The sequence below is a fragment of the Haemaphysalis longicornis genome, unplaced genomic scaffold (genome assembly GCF_048455015.1).
Source record: "Haemaphysalis longicornis isolate Haplotype H1 unplaced genomic scaffold, Haemaphysalis longicornis Haplotype H1 scaffold_12, whole genome shotgun sequence".
NCBI lineage: Eukaryota > Metazoa > Arthropoda > Arachnida > Ixodida > Ixodidae > Haemaphysalis > Haemaphysalis longicornis.
Genome location: NW_027526225.1, coordinates 54486135 through 54503279, shown reverse-complemented (window position 1 = coordinate 54503279; position 17145 = coordinate 54486135). Strand labels below are relative to the sequence as shown.

The following is a 17145-nucleotide window of genomic DNA, read 5'->3' as shown; positions in this document are numbered from 1 at the left end:
ACCATGTGTTGGTAGACCGAGTCGGACAGCCCGCAGTTGTAGATTCCCTTCGAAGGGCGCGTTCTTCAGGCTGCCGCAAAATTCCCAAGGTCGTTGCACGTTACGATGTTCGCAGGCAGAGATGCACAACAACACACAATCACAGCGCACGTCAAAGCGACGAAGGAGAAAGTCGTCACGCGCGGAGCTCCTCCGTCAACACGGGGAGGACTCGGCTGAGAAGCGACGCCTCCGCTCAGGCCAATTCACTCGGCTTCAACAACGCGCACGTACACTCGGCGCTAACCGCACTGCCGAGGAAGAACACGGAGTCTTCGAACCGCACAGGATGAGCGACTTTACGGAGCGATGTTGGGGCTGAAGGTGCGAATCTCCTACTCTACAGGTAGCCGGACAGGAAACACTTTATGAGCCTGTTCGTAAGCGTGCAACCTGACACTAAGAGAAGGAGAAAAACACAAATGGGGGAAACATAGGAAGAGAAGACGCCGATGCAACCTGTTCTAACTGCGGTTAAGACTGGGATGCCCGAGCCATCTCTGATTTGGCGTATTGCCAAGCGCTGAAGCTGAGAGCGGAGAGAAACACGTTGATGAGTCTCTATCCCGCACAGCACAGGCGGTGCGAGGCGGTGCGAACTTGTGAAATACCGGCCGAAACGGATCCAAAGATGGGGAAAGAAAGATGAGCGCGGGTCGTCAAGACAGTTGATGTCCAATCCAGCGGCACAAACTGAGCGAGCTCTGGGTCTTTCCTCCGGGGAGCGAGCGCCCGACTTCCCGCGGAGAAGCGCGCGGTTTTGCAGCTCGCTTTTTGGAAGGTACCCGGCGGTGATGTGCTGCGGTGGGCGCTGTGTCAACAAGGCGGCAGCGACCACTGGTTGCTCCTCCCGCCCGCTGTGATTGCAGGCTAGTAGCGGGCCAGCGAGAGAGAGGGGGAGAGAAGGGGTTCACGCACAACCGGATAGCGTTCTCCACGGACGCTCGCGGAGCAGCGCTCGATTTGACTCTGGTTTGGACTCCGGGCCCTCCAACGCTTGCTTGCACGGAGGCGAGGGGATGCGCGCGCGCGCGCGCGCCAAGCCAGCGTCGCATCCTCCTCGTCACCGGAACGCCGCGCGCAGCCTGGCGAAATCCCCTTTCCTCCCCTTTCTCTCCTCTCCTCCCTAATAAGCGTGCCTCTCCGCCGCGCTTTCGAGATTTGCCCCCCTCTCCACACCTGCCCGTTCTCTACAGGCGAGCTTCCCTTCGCTTCACGCCTTTCTCTTCTCACTTGCCTCGCCCTCCTTCCGCCCTTTCTCCTCGGAAGCTCGGCTTCACGGCGCTGCGTTGCGCGCGCCGAGCGACTCCCCAGGTTTTCCCCGTTGGCACGTCATTTTTCCCTAGCCGCTCCCTGGGTCTTCCCCAAACTTCTCCCACAACAGGTGTCACAGCCCAAAACGGAACATGAGCACGCAAATTTCTCTGTGCCGAGTTCTTTCACGTATCCGTCAGCTGCGGTGCCTAAGACGCCTAAGCGACACCTACGACGTTTGCACGACGGTTTACTTGCAAGCTGGAAGCTCTGCAAGTGTTTAACAGCATCCGCTATGATTTCGTGTACAGATTACATACACGACTGTGGTAGCGTAACCAGATGTATTTTTTTAGGGGGGGGGGATTATACACCGCCGGTAAAACACCAAAAATAAAAAGTAGCCTGCACCCGAATTTTCTTATTTTGTTTTCTTGTTTTTGTTTTAACATTTCCCCGATGCGGTGCTAAACAGCAATGGCGGAAAATATTTGGAGCCATTCCACTCTGTGCAGACCCAGCGAAGCTGTATAAAATGACATGATCCAACGTAAACAATTAAATAATGCATGCGCATTTATTTCTCTCGTCATTTGGTACCGCTACGACTTCGTGCTTACTTACTGAAACTTGGGAAAACTGGAGTTCCGCCTTAGTCGACAAACATGGGGCAGTCCCGCTTCCCTGCCCGTCTACTGACAGCGGAAGGATTCCGTAACGTTTGCAGCTTCACTCTGCTGGCAGCGAGCTTGCCTTGCCACTCCATGCGGGCACGAGAGGGGCGAAGATGAGCGAAGGAGGCGAAGACGCACAAACGCGGATGAGCACACAGAAATTGACAGGCGCGGGAAAGCACGCACAGGAGGCACACGCTCGCAGATCAGGCCTGAGTCGCGGAGAGTGGACACCAAGGCCCGCCGTGTCACTGCGGCAGTCGAGTTTCGTGAACCGACGGACTGCGTGCCGATCAACTTCGCTGTGAACTAATTACCCCAAGTAAGTGAAATTCGAGGCATAGATAGAGTGTTCAGTCGTCGGATGCAAACATACTGAGTGGCGCAAATGCACAACACACAAGAAAGAAGACCACGGACAGGCGCAAATACACAACACACCAGAAAGAAAACACGGACACGGTAGCGCCTGTCCGTGTCTTCTTTCTTGTGTGTTGTGTATTTTGCGCCACTCAGTATGTTTGTAGACCTCAACCAACACGCCCAGCAACACGTTCTCTTGGAGTCGTCGGATGATTGTTTTGGGGAAAGTTAAGACAAAGAACAGAGTTAACAGCCGTTTCCAGCTGAGAATTTTTGCTGTGAAGCTGGCCTTGCCTTCAAGCGCTTTTGCCGCCCCAGATTATTGACTGACACAACCTGACACAACGTGACTGACACAACGGAAACGTGCCCATAAACAGCTTCGCTATATATAAAAGTCCGAAATATGTACTGAAGTATGTCACTCAAGCAGTCAGTAATCGTCGCCAGCAGCCATTAGTAGCAATACATTGTGGCAAACAGTATCTTTGTAGTTTTCATCAATAACCGTGTGGTAGTTGTATTGTCCAGAATGATCAAAATACCAAAGAAGTGAATAACCGCCATACGCAGCCACTAATCACAATATAGACTCGCATAAATTATAGGATAAAATGTTGCTAGGACGTTTTATCGGCTATAGCCCTTCTACAAAATCAGCTGAAGAGGTGGGGTAACTTATAGGCTGTGGGGTAACTTATAAATGGAGGGGATAAAAATTCAAAGAATTGTGACTAATACGTAGCCGTAAGCAGTCAGAGACGTTGCGTTATATCATCGTTTCTAAGTTTATTCTGTTTCTTTTCGCCAATGATGTAAATTTATCGGTATATTTATATGCCTTTATTTCGAAAATTATGTATTTTCCCCCAGATGCAAGGCGTATACCAACCAGTTGGTCCGTTATATTGCTATTTTTTTATTCTCATTTTCGACGTTCTTTACCGAGCTTTTTCTAGTTCAGACTTCATTCTTTGGGAGGACATTCATAATATGCATATTTTTGATTTCGCGAGTTACTTTTTGCAAAATATTCATTTTTATTTTTTTTTATTTTCAAAAGTATGCTGGACCAATTATTTTCGTTTACACTATTATAACGATTACAAGTTTTACTTCTGCCAAACCTGTGCATTTTTGTAGAAATGCAGAACGTTACACGGCTTGTTTATCCTCGCTACTTTTTATTTGTATTTGGAGCGTTTTTTTTGAGCGCTTTCTTTTGTTTAGTCTGTTTTTTAGGGGGTATGTTTAACTTGCGTATTTTTGGATTTGGTCAGGTGAATTTCGTGAAGCTTTCATTTTTTCTTCTCTTCTTATTTGTTGGGTTTTCGAAATTCTGTTCGTCCAATTTTCTCCGTTTACGTTACTATAACGTTAAACGTGTTACTTCCGGCCGCGGTGGCCGCTTTTCTGATGGAGGCGAAAAGCAAAAACGCCCGTGCGTACGAGATTTCGGCGCACGTTAAAGATCCCCAGGCGGTCAAAATTAATCCGGAGCCCTCCACTATGGCGCCCCTCATCGCCTGCGTTGCGTCGGCGCGTTAAACCCTACAATCAATCAATCAATCAATCAATCAATCAATCAATCAATCAATCAATCAATCAATCAATCAATCAATCAATCAATCATCAAATGTGTTGCTCCCGCCAATTGTGCATTTTTGTGCGAATGCAGGGCGTTACACGGTAATGGCTGTGGGGGTAGGCCGGGAAAGAATGCTACGCATTAAAAATGAAGCTCCTTGGACCTCTTGACCAGAAGCATGGCGAATCACTGCCTGCACTTCCGACAGCCTTTCGCGTTTAGTGGAACTGCTTGAATCATTTTTTTTATTTTTTTCCTCAATCCACACGCGGTTGTTGGCGCGCGGTATTTCTCTTTGACAAGTGTATGCAGAAAGATCGCGCTTCTCTAACTTTCTTTATGAAGGCATGACAATTTTTGTGACTGTTAGTGACGTAAAGATGCAAATGTAGAGCTAGAAGGGGCAAATGCAGCAGATTTTTTTTTGGGGAAGGACAAGCAAGAAGCACGAATTAACCGAATTTACGCAATGACGATGTTTGAATTGAGCGCTTTACAATGCAGTAAAACCACGTCGTCCCAACCAAATTATGAAATTTGCTTGAATTAATGGAAACTGAATTATCGTGAGTCTACTGTATGTATGTATGTGTGCATGCATGTATGTATGTATGTATGTATGTATGTATGTATGTATGTATGTATGTTATGTATGTATGTATGTATATGTGTTGTACGTATGCATGTATGCATACTTGTATGTATGTATGCATTTATGAGAAGAAGAAATTAAGAAGAAGAAATGAAATTAAAAAGAAGAAATGGACGTGGGCAGGACATGTAATGCGAAGGCAAGATAACCGCTGGTCATTAAGGGTAACAGAGTGGATCCCTAGAGAAGGCAAGCGTTGCAGGGGGCGGCAGGAAAGTTAGATCGGCAGATGAGATAAAGAAGTTTGCGGGATAAATTGGTCACAGTTGGCACAGGACCGAGGCAATTGGAGAATAATGGAGAGGCCTTTGCCCTGCAGTGGGCGTAGATAGGCTGGTGATGGTGATGATGATGATGATGATGCATTTATGTACGCATGTATGCGTGTATGTATGTATGTATGTGTGCACGTATGTATGTATGTATGTACGTATGTATATGTGTATGTACGTATGCATGTATGCATACTTGCATGTATGTATGTATGCATTTATGTATGCATGTATGTATGTATGTATGTATGTATGTATGTATGTATGTATGTATGTATGTACGTACAGGGTGTTGCGACGATAACTGGAACACTTTAAAAAAATTTTCCTGAGCGAACCGCCGCTCTGCTCGCGCTCAAACTTGCCACGAAGGTCGCAATTTGTGGTCTATTTTGTTTGATACCGGGAGCAACGATAGTACTTACCTGTGTATTCTGAAAATAAATAAAAACAATTTTTGCCTATGGGAAAATGGCGGCTGATTTGAACGTGCGAGCCACCGCAAGTTGATGTTGGAACGACAGAACCACCTGCAGAGTGAAACGCATGTTTGGGATTCACGTACGGAGCCAAATGGTGCAGCAGACGATCATAAAATGCCCCTAACAGACGATCAGAAAACCCGGTTTTCGGGCTCGCACGTCCAATCGCCGCCATTTTCCTATAGGCGAAAATTGTTTCTATATATTTTCAGGATAAACAAGTAAGTACCGTCGTTGTTCCCGGTGCCAAACAAAAATAGACCACAAAATGCGACCTTCGTGTGAAGTTTGAGAGCGAACAGAGCGGCGGTTCGCTCAGGAAAATGTTTTAAAATGTTCCAATTACCGTCGCAACATGTATGTATGTATGTATGTATGGATGGATGGATGGATGGATGGATGGATGTATGGAGGGATGGATGTAGCGAATCAGAATAGGAAATGAGGGGCTCGTTGAAATAAGACAGAAATAATGGTTGGCAGTCAAGAAAACCTCGGAAAGCAAAGGGGAGGATGTGGTAGGTCATTGAAACAGATAAAGGATTTGGAAAGAGAGAAAGTGGAAAAAAATGCCCGCCGGGTGGGATCCGAACCCACGACCTCCAGAATACCGGTCCGCTGCGATGACCACTACGCTACCGGCGGGGCTACTATCCCCACCACTTTCTCGGGTATTATGTTAAACTATTTTTTGTTTCCTGTACTTGGGGGTGGTAGCCAGTGCCACTCGGACTACTCGGGGTGAAGGGGACCTTCTTTTTAACCCCCGGGCCGTGACTGAAGTGTCTACGACATGTCGAGAGTGGTCGACCAGCGTTGAACCCTCTTAAGCTCCCTATGGCACCAAGACTGCCAAAACAGAATATATATATATATATATATATATATCTTGTAAAGGGGAATAGCAGTCACAATGGTAGTTGATCGTGGGGGTTTATTTAAGGCGTAGCGTAAGGCAGCGGGCCGAGCGTAGGTCCAGCCTGTAAGAGCTCGTGAGCGTGAACGTCCGAGTCGGGCCTTCGTCGTCTTCATGATAATCCTCAGGGCTTACTCGATTGAGCAAATGGCGCTTCGGCATCTAATATTGTTGTGCAGCGTTAACTCTTCTCGTTACAATATATATATATATATATATATATATATATATATATATATATATATATATATATATATATATATATATATACCGTAGAGCGAACAGACGAACGGGTAACAAACAAACTTTATTGACGTTTCGGCCTGGGACAGGCCTTCGTCAGAGTCTGGGACAGGCTTCGTCGGCCTGGGACAGGCCTTCGTCAGGGACAGGCCTTCGTCAGACCCTTCTGACGAAGGCCTGTCCCAGGCCGAAACGTCAATAAAGTTTGTTTGTTACCCGTTCGTCTGTTCGCTCTACGGTATTTTCACCGGGCCCATTGCATCATCTTGTGACGTATATATATATATATATATATATATATATATATATATATATATATATATATATATATATATATATATATATATATTATATATATATATATATATATATATATATATATATATATATTGTGAGAAGCTGCACAGGTTATATTTTAGCATGTGGACAATCGCCCTTTCCTGGGTGTGCATTTTATTATCATCGCATCATCTTCATCGCGGTGGCGGACAGTGTCATCGACATCGCCTTTCTTGCTGAGCCTTCCTGGCGCTGTGACCGCACGAATAAAGACTCCCGCCTGGCGACTCCCAGAGCCTCTCAATATATATTGGATAGCCCCTCCTTACGCATGGCCGCCGAAAACAAGCTCCATTTCAGCCTACTTCTACTGCAAGACGACAGAACCTTTCGAGCACACAGCCTGGATAATTCGACGACGTCCGGTAATTGAAAACGGCGGATTACTATTCGCCGAACTGCCAGGCTCCCTCCCGTATTTACCCCGCAAATCGATCTTTCCGCGCAACTTGAAGACTCCTTTAATACGGATATTATTCGCAACCAGGAGGGCTTCGAATTAATGGCATCCAGCTTGCTTTGTTCGAGGGGGAAGAGAGCGAAACAGCCAGGCATGTATGCCGGCGCGCTCACGGGCTTCCATCCAGACTGCCTTTTTGGCCATTGCTTACTCAGCAAATAACCGACGGCGAACTCCTGCTTGCAAACTGTGCAAAAGAAGAGCGTTGAGGAAAGCGTACACGAATCCTTCTGTATGCCAAACCGTTTAATTATTGCTTAAGCTCGGCCGGCTCGCTGGGGTTATAAAAATGTAAGTTAACGTCCCGACAGCGAGGAAAACTAATGAATGCATGAGCGACCGACGGAATGGCGCTTTTCAGTCCGTCTATACATGCTGCACGCAAGCCTTACTACATGGTCTCTAGGGATAACTCCACTGCGGCGATAACTCCTTAGAGAGAGAGAGAGAGAGAGAGAGAGAGAGAGAGAGAGAGAGAGAGAGAGAGAGAGAGAGAGAGAGAGAGAAGAGAGAGAGAGAGAGAGAGAGAGAGAGAGAGAGAGAGAGAGAGAGAGAGAGAGAGAGAGAGAGAGAGAGAGAGAGAGAGAGCGCCTTGATGTCAATTTCTAGTCTTTGCGGCGAACGAGTTCTTCAAGAGAAAAAAGCCTCTGTTCTTGCTTGAAAAGGCTGTAATGATACTAGCACAGTCCTTATTGAGCGTTGAGAGACTTTGGTAATAGTGATATTTAGGGCTACAGTACAGTCCGCTTATATCGAACAGCGCGAGGATTGCAGAATAGTTCGATATAGCAAAAATTCGACATAGAAAGTGAAGCGAAAAAAAAAACTTATACGAGAGCAATCTTGCCGACGGAGTCACGAGCTAACGCTGAGCTCTTACCTCCCCTGCAGTTCACTATTGATACGACACTTTCTCGGAAAGAAAACAATAATTTATTGGGGAGGAAGAACTGCGTGAGCGTAGCCTGCTTCTACAGCGCAACGCGTTGCTGGTGACTGCTTGCTCCACGGTATCTAAACAGTCGACAAGCACAAGACCGCTGCCCTCAATAGCACTGCAGTCTCGCCGTAGCTGGGCGACTGCAGCGTCGGCTTCGCTCGTGCTCGGAAGCGGTACGGAGTCCTCGGCGTCTTCGACAGAGCGGAGACAAGCATGGATACAAACGAATAACGGCAAACCCAGCGAACCGAGCAAGTGCGCGCAGCGGATGGCGCGGACTTCGGTGACACCGCAGCCCGCAGCGCCCAATGTGGCGCTTTCGGCTTCAAACGGCATGCATGTGTGGGCTGGTCAATTCTGCCACGGCCGGTTTGGACGCGCCCGAGCTCACGCGGGAGTCGCAAGCGACACCCGCACGACCGCTGCGCGCCGATGTATTGCGGGAAAGCGTGCCGCGTGCCTAAGGAGAGCAAAAAATCCCGCGCGGGAGAGTTCGATATATCCATTGTGAGAAAAATCGCGTTCGATATAAAAAGCTTTAAATGCATGTAACTTTTGCCAGAATTATGCAAGGGTTCTATATAGGCAATAATTCGATATATACGTGTTTGATATAAGCGGGCTTTACTGTAGTAACGATTAGCTGAACGATTAGCTGTTCACTTTCCGGAAAGGAACACGAAGAGATGGGGACGAGATGCCGGGTTTTTAGCATTCTCGTAGCCTTTTTTGGGGTCAGTGTTTTCAGCATCGTCCTCGCATTCCCGTTCTGCCCCGCTGTCTTCCAAATTTCCTGCACACTCTCAGCGTATGCCAAAACATTACTGCCGCTCGCCTCGGGCGAATGTCTCACCTATCCGCGATCCTACCCGCACTTCTTCCAGGAAACAAGAACACAGAAAGAGGCACTTTGCACAACACTTTCCCGGTAATATTCTTTATCTCATCCAAACTGAGCTGGTCTAACGTATACACTCTTCATAAAAAAGGTCGTAAAAAGGTAGTAACGGTCGTATTTACTAACTCCTTACGAACCTTACTGCCCCGCCGTTTTGTACGTAGGCTCCGCCACTAGCAACTGCATGATTAGGAAATTAACTGAGTGTAGGAAGTAGTATGCACTAGATTAAGGTCGTGCTGATGACTAGGTTATGCATGGCCAGTTAGTAAACGCATGTAGCTCAGTAGAGCGCTATCGCTAGGACTTTAGCAGTGGAGGTAGTGCTGCTTACTGCCTGCTTCAGTCAGTAAACCTGACTAGTGCTAAATTTGCTACCTCCAGTTACTAGTACCTAGTGTATACTGGGACAAGTAACTTGTTAGTATTCCATTAGTGAATGCCCCGACCTTTTTTTTTAAGAGTGTACTTGTCCTAGCGGATACGTTTCAAACATATAGATTTAAAAGAAATTCGTCGAGTGTTTTCATTTAATTACTGTCACACGTTTTTTACCCCCTCTGCTAGCTCAGGGAAGTGTGGAGAACAGAAAAAACAAGTTAATCCTAAGAATCAAAGTTGAGGAGCGAAGAAGTGTAGATTACGGAAAATCTTTACCGTGCCTTCCTAAAGAAAGTTGACAGAAGCGTGAAAGTTTCCCAACACCAAAAGTGCGTGAAAACATTCGCTGAAAGAGCGTCCAACCTTGGCTCAAAGTGCTTCCAAACGCCTCAAAGTCCGAAATTGCAAACAAAGAATGAACTCATGCGGCGATTTTTCTCGCATTAAGTAAACGCATCTACGAACGATGTCAATGTATACCGATGCGTGGTTTATGAGGTGCTATTGCACTGCTTCTTCATGACGGAAGCGTGCATTGTCTCATCTAAAATCGTTCCCTTCTTCGTGATTTCCAAGTGACCGTTTTGACGAAGCGGAAGCGTGGTTTCAAGCACGCGCCGCGTGTCCACAGATCTTATCAGAGCTCTTCGGTCGACCAACTGGTCTCTAAGGAAATGCGCTAGTTTTTCACAGCAGAGCTGTAAAGGCCAACAAAACCGCGCGGCGGAAACCCCGAGCGCACGTGAGCGCGTGCCTCGCGGCGGCCACCCGTCGTCGTCCATGCTTCTGCGCAAGCTTACGCCGCATGAGGAGCTCGCGCCTTCGTCGTCGTGGAGCGACCGGCGTGCCGAAGAAGACGACGAATCTGTACAGCCCTCAATTGGCAATGCACTTGTGCATCTTCATCAACCTTGCGTCACCGTGACAATATCACTATTGTAGCGTGAGCTACACTGGCCGAGGTTGAGCAGTTTCGCGTGGCTCCTGGAGAGCCGTGCTGCGCAAGCGCGGCACGTGGCGGCCCGGTCCGCTTGAACATCATGCGAGGGGTGGCGGGGGTGGAACCGATGGCTCGTGCGTCGCAGCAACACCGGCGTGCGCCTGCGGAACCACACCCCACGCGTCCAGCGTCTTCGCCGACCTCCGTTCCGCACGTGGCGGCCCGGTCCACTTGATGATCATGCGAGGGGTGGCCGGGTGTGGAACCGGTGGCTCGTGCGTCGCAGCAATATAGCGGGGCGTTCGCCAGTGTGGTATGCCACGGAGAAGGAGGGCGAAACGGCGCACAGCTGGCGGCCTGAGCTGCCGCCGCCGCGACTGGACTGGATTGGATTGGATTGTATTCGATTGGAAATTGTTTCAGCAGCAGTAAGCATGATGGCACTTAATCCTACACAACCAGGAAACCAGCTCAACCCCAGCTCACGATATCCTGGCATAGCCGAGCTAATCCACTGCTCATTTGTGCGAGCTTACTCCCAGCAGCTTCCTCCTTCGAGGCATCCTTAAAGGAGCCATGAAGAGAAAACACAAGTTTGGTTCATTCGAAAGATTGCCTCGTTAGAACCATAACGACACCACTTATAACGCAAACTTCGCTCAAATAAGCTACATAATTAGGAAAAACGGGAATGGTCATGCGACCCACCAGCTCATTTCCCGCAACAGAACCTATGCCGTCACATGGGCTAAGCTCTGCGATTGGCGGAGGCCGGCAAAAGCAAACGCATGTTAGGCAGGGCTTACAGTTTGCATAGCGAGCTAAATGCCCTTGAAACATACTGCACATTCTTTTTATGACAAAGAACGGTGGAGTAAACGGTTGAAGTTCCGAACGAACACGCAAGCGTGTGCGCCAATGCGTACGAAACAACCGCCTGGCCGAGCTCGACATCTCGCCGTCGCGCAGACGAATTTTCGGGTTCGAGGCGCTCTGACCTTGGAGGAAAAATGCCGTAAACACCGCGCATTGACGCTCGTATCTTTCTGGTCGAAGCAGAGAGCTCGCGCGAACGGCTTTCCATACACGACACCGGCCAACTGGCATAAGCGATACTGCTACTGAAGTTGAACTATTATTAACCGTAATAAAAATACGGCACATACGTACCAGTCTGTATTCGTCCGTGGCGACGGCGCTGACGAGGCAGCGGTGCCGACGGCAGGGCGTTCGTCTGTTGTGGCTATCGCGGAATGGTCGCTTTTCCGTCCACCGCGTATCCCACAACTCTTGCCGCTCGTGCACTTAGAAGCGTTGAGCGTTCAAGTGGTGTGAGGTTGTTAAATGCAAGCCCGAGCTCATCGGCGAGAGTTTTGTTCTCCGGATCAGGCGATTCCATGACTAGGGCTGCGGGTGCACTAGGTTTTACTAGCATTTTTAAAATGGCCGCCGTCTCGGTCGACTCCCGCGTGTGGGTGCTATATGGAGTCGACATACTAAGTATCTGTTTCATGGACCGGCCCGTGTGACACCATTGCTCACGTCACCAAATGTGCAATTTTAGCGGGAGATTTAAAATTTTGGCTTAAATTGCCTTATTTCTCAGCGAATAAAGCATCATTTGCTTCCGGGAAAGCGCTTGGGGTACTATGAAACACCTAATCTTTCGAATAAAACAAACTTTTGTTTTCTCTTCATGGCTCCTTTAAGCATATCATCATCGCTGCCTACTGATGTTATACAAAATAGCCGGCTCCCATGCACCCTGCAACGCGGAGATACGCGGGGGTTCGTGGGGCGATCCTCCTGGGGACAGCGATTTCGAATCGCTTTGCGTGCGGTTTTTGACAGTCGCCAGTTGCGGACATTTGAATATTTTCGGCTCTGGCTCAGGGCTACCTGAAGCGGGAAGACTCCAAGACGTTGTCGTCTGCTCAACAAACGGCACCTCCTTATCCTGGCCTCGCTCCTATCCCACACAGTCGCCCTACGTGTGCACGTCGGGCCTATATCCTAAATAAGTACGGCATGCGTCTTCCCTGTCGCTTATCAACTATCTCTAGACTAAATTTCTATAGTATACGCGTTACGCACATGTGTGTATGATAATTTCGTCCGAATGCATCTTGTTTTAAAAGCGCGGCACTACGTTGCTCAACTTCTTCACACACGCCCAAACCATCATGTCATAGAGACGCGTTTCTCATTTTCCGTCCATTTGCACGCAGAGGTTTCTTGTATTCATTTGCCTCTTGTATCAATTTCAAGTAAAAAGTTAAGATAACCATGGCAGCTTTCAGCAGCCCAAGAGAGCTACGTCACTGTTGCAACGGAGGCTGAACCAGCCAATGGGCGGGGCGCAAAGCAAAAAAACATGACCAATGCACTGCCACCTCTTGAACGGGACACGTCTTAAGCGTTTTGAAATAAGAGAGAAACATAACAAGCACTGCGTTTTACGCAACGTATACTTTCATTTATTTTTGCCGAGGTTTAGACTTCTTTCGCTCTGAATCTTCCCAATAATAAATAGACCCGTCAATTGGCACAGGCAGCAGGCGCGCCGCGCTTCGACTTGTCCTCGCCATGGTAACGTCGCCATTAGTTGCGGATGCAGCTCTCTCCATGTTTTGTGCCCACTATGTCGCCCGGCGCTCGCTCTGTTTACAGAGCGACGCGGAAGAGAACACATGCGGAAGACACGCCCCATGAACAGAAACAAGCATTGAACACATTCCGCCGGAACGAACCCACAACACGGCCCCAGATTCCCTAGACTTGAAGAAGTCTAGGGAAAATTGGGGAAAATTGAGTGGGCGGAGCCGTTCCCATAAAGGTCGCCGAGAATTATGCTTTCTTCCAGTCCCAACAGGTGGCTTCGAGCAGCCCGCTCACAAGAGAGAGCGAGAGAGAGAGAGAGGGAGAGAGAGAGCACAAAGGACGGGGACGTGGGTGAGTTTTTAACGACACCGACGGCAGCGTTTTAACGATCACTGTCCCCGCCAGCGTTTTTCTTTTCGTCTTCCTCTTGTTCGCCGTTCTCAGGGGGAAAAAAAAAAAGAAAAAAAAAACTCGGCTCGCGGCGTTTATTATTTCCAAACCCTACTCCACTTTCCGTCTTATCATTGTGCTCCCGCTGCAGGGTTTCCCAAGAATACCGGTCCGAACGCTCCGGACGCTCGGGCGAGGACGGAAGAGCGTGCAGCGCTCGCCGCTTCCATTATGATCGCGCGAGATGACGGCCCCTCTGGCTCCATGCAAACGAGCTGCAGAGCGGGAAAATTTTCTCGGTCAATTTCTGGGCTGACAATCGCTCGTCACGTGCGGCGGAACTCATTCACCGCGTTTCGCATTGGGCGCAAAGGAAGTCGAGGGGAAACTCAATTAGAGAGGAACTTGCACGCGGCCTGCATGCAGCGTAGCGAGGGATATCGGTTTTGCGCCTTCCATGCGCGCAATATCGTTTTGTATTCACTCGTGAATGCCACGCGTCTTTGAAGCGCCACGTGCCCGCTTCGCTTTGCTGGCTATAACACAATAGGTGAAACGACGGCGATACCGCTGTGTTCAATATCCTTCTAAGCTTTCCTTGAGCTAACTGAGCGCGAAAATTTTGGTCTGTCGTTAAGAAAAAGTTCATTTGACGATACACACAAAACCTTACACTGCAAACACGGGACACATAACATTCGTGCACAATGCCTACAGGTACGTGCGTGCAGACAGTGACAATGTTCAGCACAATCACGTCAGCTATATGTGCAGTAGGAGGAATGCCATACAACCAAGTATAAAGCCATCCACAAAAAGAATAGGAATAGGTATATGCTACAGGAGAGAATCAGCTATGCTGCTCTGGTTTGAACGTTATAGGGCTACTCGCCATTCCTGTACAGAAACAAAAGCACACGACCACTGCCTAAGCAACTCCTCCTCAGCAAGGAAAAAAAGCTGCTCCTACAGGCAAGAGAGAACAATTCCCGTCGCATACGCCTTGAAATAGCTCTCGATTCAACCGCCCGGCCAAAAAGCAGTTGAACTGATGCTTGAACAGAGAATGTGTAGAGGCAAGACCGTTCCTAACCACTAAAACTGGTGGCATCGCTGATACTTGGCGCCATTACTCAGCGCAAAGAAAACCTCAGGCGTATTTGAAACTAAACCGAGAGTAGCAGCATTCTCTTAATTTTTAGAAACTGGTTTTCTTACAGCGAATAAAAATACAGGTTACAAACGGCTTCGAATAAAGGCAGCTGCTCCAAGCAGAGTAAAAGCGCGAGAGATGGCGCAAGAGACAGAGCGAACGCGGCGGGAGAACCGAATTGCATTCGCCGTGGCGGCAGAAAACTATCACCATCAATCGGCACATTTTGCAGCGAAGGAAGCGTGGCCTATGTAATGCGTGCCTGACACTGACCGAATGTTTGTGCGAAAGTACGTAACGGGATTCCCGATATCATCGTCATATCGGCCGCCATAATAATAGTTAATAGCTTAGGGCCCCATTCACTTAAAACGTTCACTTTTAGGATGAAGACCATGGCGACGAGCTGTGTACTGGTTGGTGAACTTTGAACTGTGGAAGCCAACAATGCAGGGTCGAGACGCGCAATGGAGGAGACAGGGAGGGGCGCTGACTAGACGTTGAATCGACCTGTAACTATACAGTCACTAGTAACTATACAGTCAATAGTAACTATACTATTGGAACGGTCGTTGCGCAGTGGTGGTGCCGCTTTTAACGCGCAAAAGCAAGACCCGATCGAAAGAAATGAGTGATTACGGGAGGGGGTATGAGGATAAACAATGCGAAGAAGGTGTATAAATCTGTAGACATGTATGAATCTCTAGGCATTCAGCATATACCTTCATGGGCAGACGATATTTCAACGGGCAAGCGCGGCCGACGTGCTTGCTAAAGTTCCTACACTTTTGCAGCTGGAAACAATTCGACAGCAGTGGTTACAAAAACGCCACCACATATAGTAAGTACATCGGGTTGTGAAATAGGTCTAAAAATCAGTAAAAATAATATATATACAGGGTGTCCCAGCTATCATGCACCAAGATTTAAAAAACGAGTAAAGGCGTAACTCGAAAGAAACCAGGTGCATAATGTTTGCAGTACTGTGAAGAAGCGGACAGTATTTTTTTCTTTAATGACACTTAATTAACTAATTGTAATTAATTATCTAACTCGAGTAATACTCTCCTAATCACTAAAGTGTCAATGTGGCACTTGAAGGTAACCACGAGGGGCATCTAACTGCGGTATTTTCAGCGATGAACTAATTGCGTACACATTTATTATGACTGATAAAGGAAACCCGCGAAATATGAAAAATACCACGTGACGGCGCCTCCGCGCGCACCGTAAAGCAACGCCCTCAAACAGGCTGCCTCTGAGTTAGCCAGAATGAAATAGACAAAAGAAAGAAAGAAGAAATCGCGACCGAGTTTGTTCCTTATCTGCACACGCGTCCCGGGAATCTTGCTGTTGCTGCTCCTTCCATGCATGCTATTATCAAGGTGATGCGCTGTCTTTTCGGGCGGATAACACGCGAAGCAGTTGCTTTCAATCAGCTTTGTTTGGGGACGCTGCTTTACAATGCGCGCGTAAGCGTCGTCACGTGGTATTTTTCATATTTCGCGGGTTTCCTTAATCAGTCAAAATAAATGAGTACGCAATTAGTTCGTCGCTGAAAATAGCGCAGTTAGATGCCCCTCGTGGTTACCTACAAGTGCCTCATTGACACTTTAGTGATTAGGGAAGTATTTCTCTAGTTAGATAATTAATTACAATCAATTAATTAAGTCTCATTAACGAAAAAAATATTCTCCGCAACTTCACAGTACTGCAAACATTATGCACTAGGTTTTCTTCGAGTTACGCAATTTCTCTTTTTTAAAATCTTGGTGCATGATAGCTGGGACACCCTGTATATATATATATATATATATATATATATATATATATATATATATATATATATATAGAGAGAGAGAGAGAGAGAGAGAGAGAGCTCTTTATTAGATGAAAGCAGAGAGGTTTGCCGGCATGTTCCCGCCTGCATGCTACTCTGTGGGGATGGGGAGAAGGGAGTAAAGGCCCTAGAAGAAGTAGGGCAGAAGAAAGAGGGGAAAAGAAGAGATTAAAAGAAAAAGTGAACACGAAGCTTTGCGTGGTGACTTAAAAGTCCACACGATCTGACACGTAAAGTTCTAAATTGTCTCTGCGAGGCCGATTCCGCGTAAATAGTCAAATAAAGCAACCAACACTTTTCTCTGGGACGATGGAGAGGGCCAGCACGCCGAACAAGAATACCGAAGACGACAACAACAAGCAGATGTGAAATTCGACGGTGAGTGGGCGATCGAGTGATTTATTGAAATGGAAAGTGGGAAAGAAGTGAACGGGGGATGTTTAGAACTCATTTGGAAGAACACCGTATAGCGCAGTAGGCAAGACACAGGACGAAGGGGACACGGACGAGCGCTAACTCACAACTGAATTTTATTAACAACACGAAAACATATAAATATATAAACATATAAACATGAGCGTGATTATCTTTCCTATCTTTCCTATTTATATGTTTTCGTGATTATCTTTCCTATTTATATGTTTTCGTGTTGTTAATAAAATTCAGTTGTAAGTTAGCGCTCGTCCGTGTCCCCTTCGTCCTGTGTCTTGCCTACTGCGC

At 47.6% G+C, this 17145-nt stretch overlaps 1 protein-coding gene across 3 annotated transcripts in view; it reads right to left on the bottom strand.

Annotated features, from left to right (window-relative positions):
• The window catches only part of LOC144162671 (cAMP-dependent protein kinase catalytic subunit 1-like), a gene marked incomplete in the record, with an annotated part of 437842 nt that overhangs the window by 251387 nt on the left and 169310 nt on the right, over positions 1-17145 (bottom strand). The window contains 1 exon segment of one of the 3 annotated variants that reach the window (XM_077693298.1): positions 3-180. 3 annotated transcript variants of the gene reach the window in all.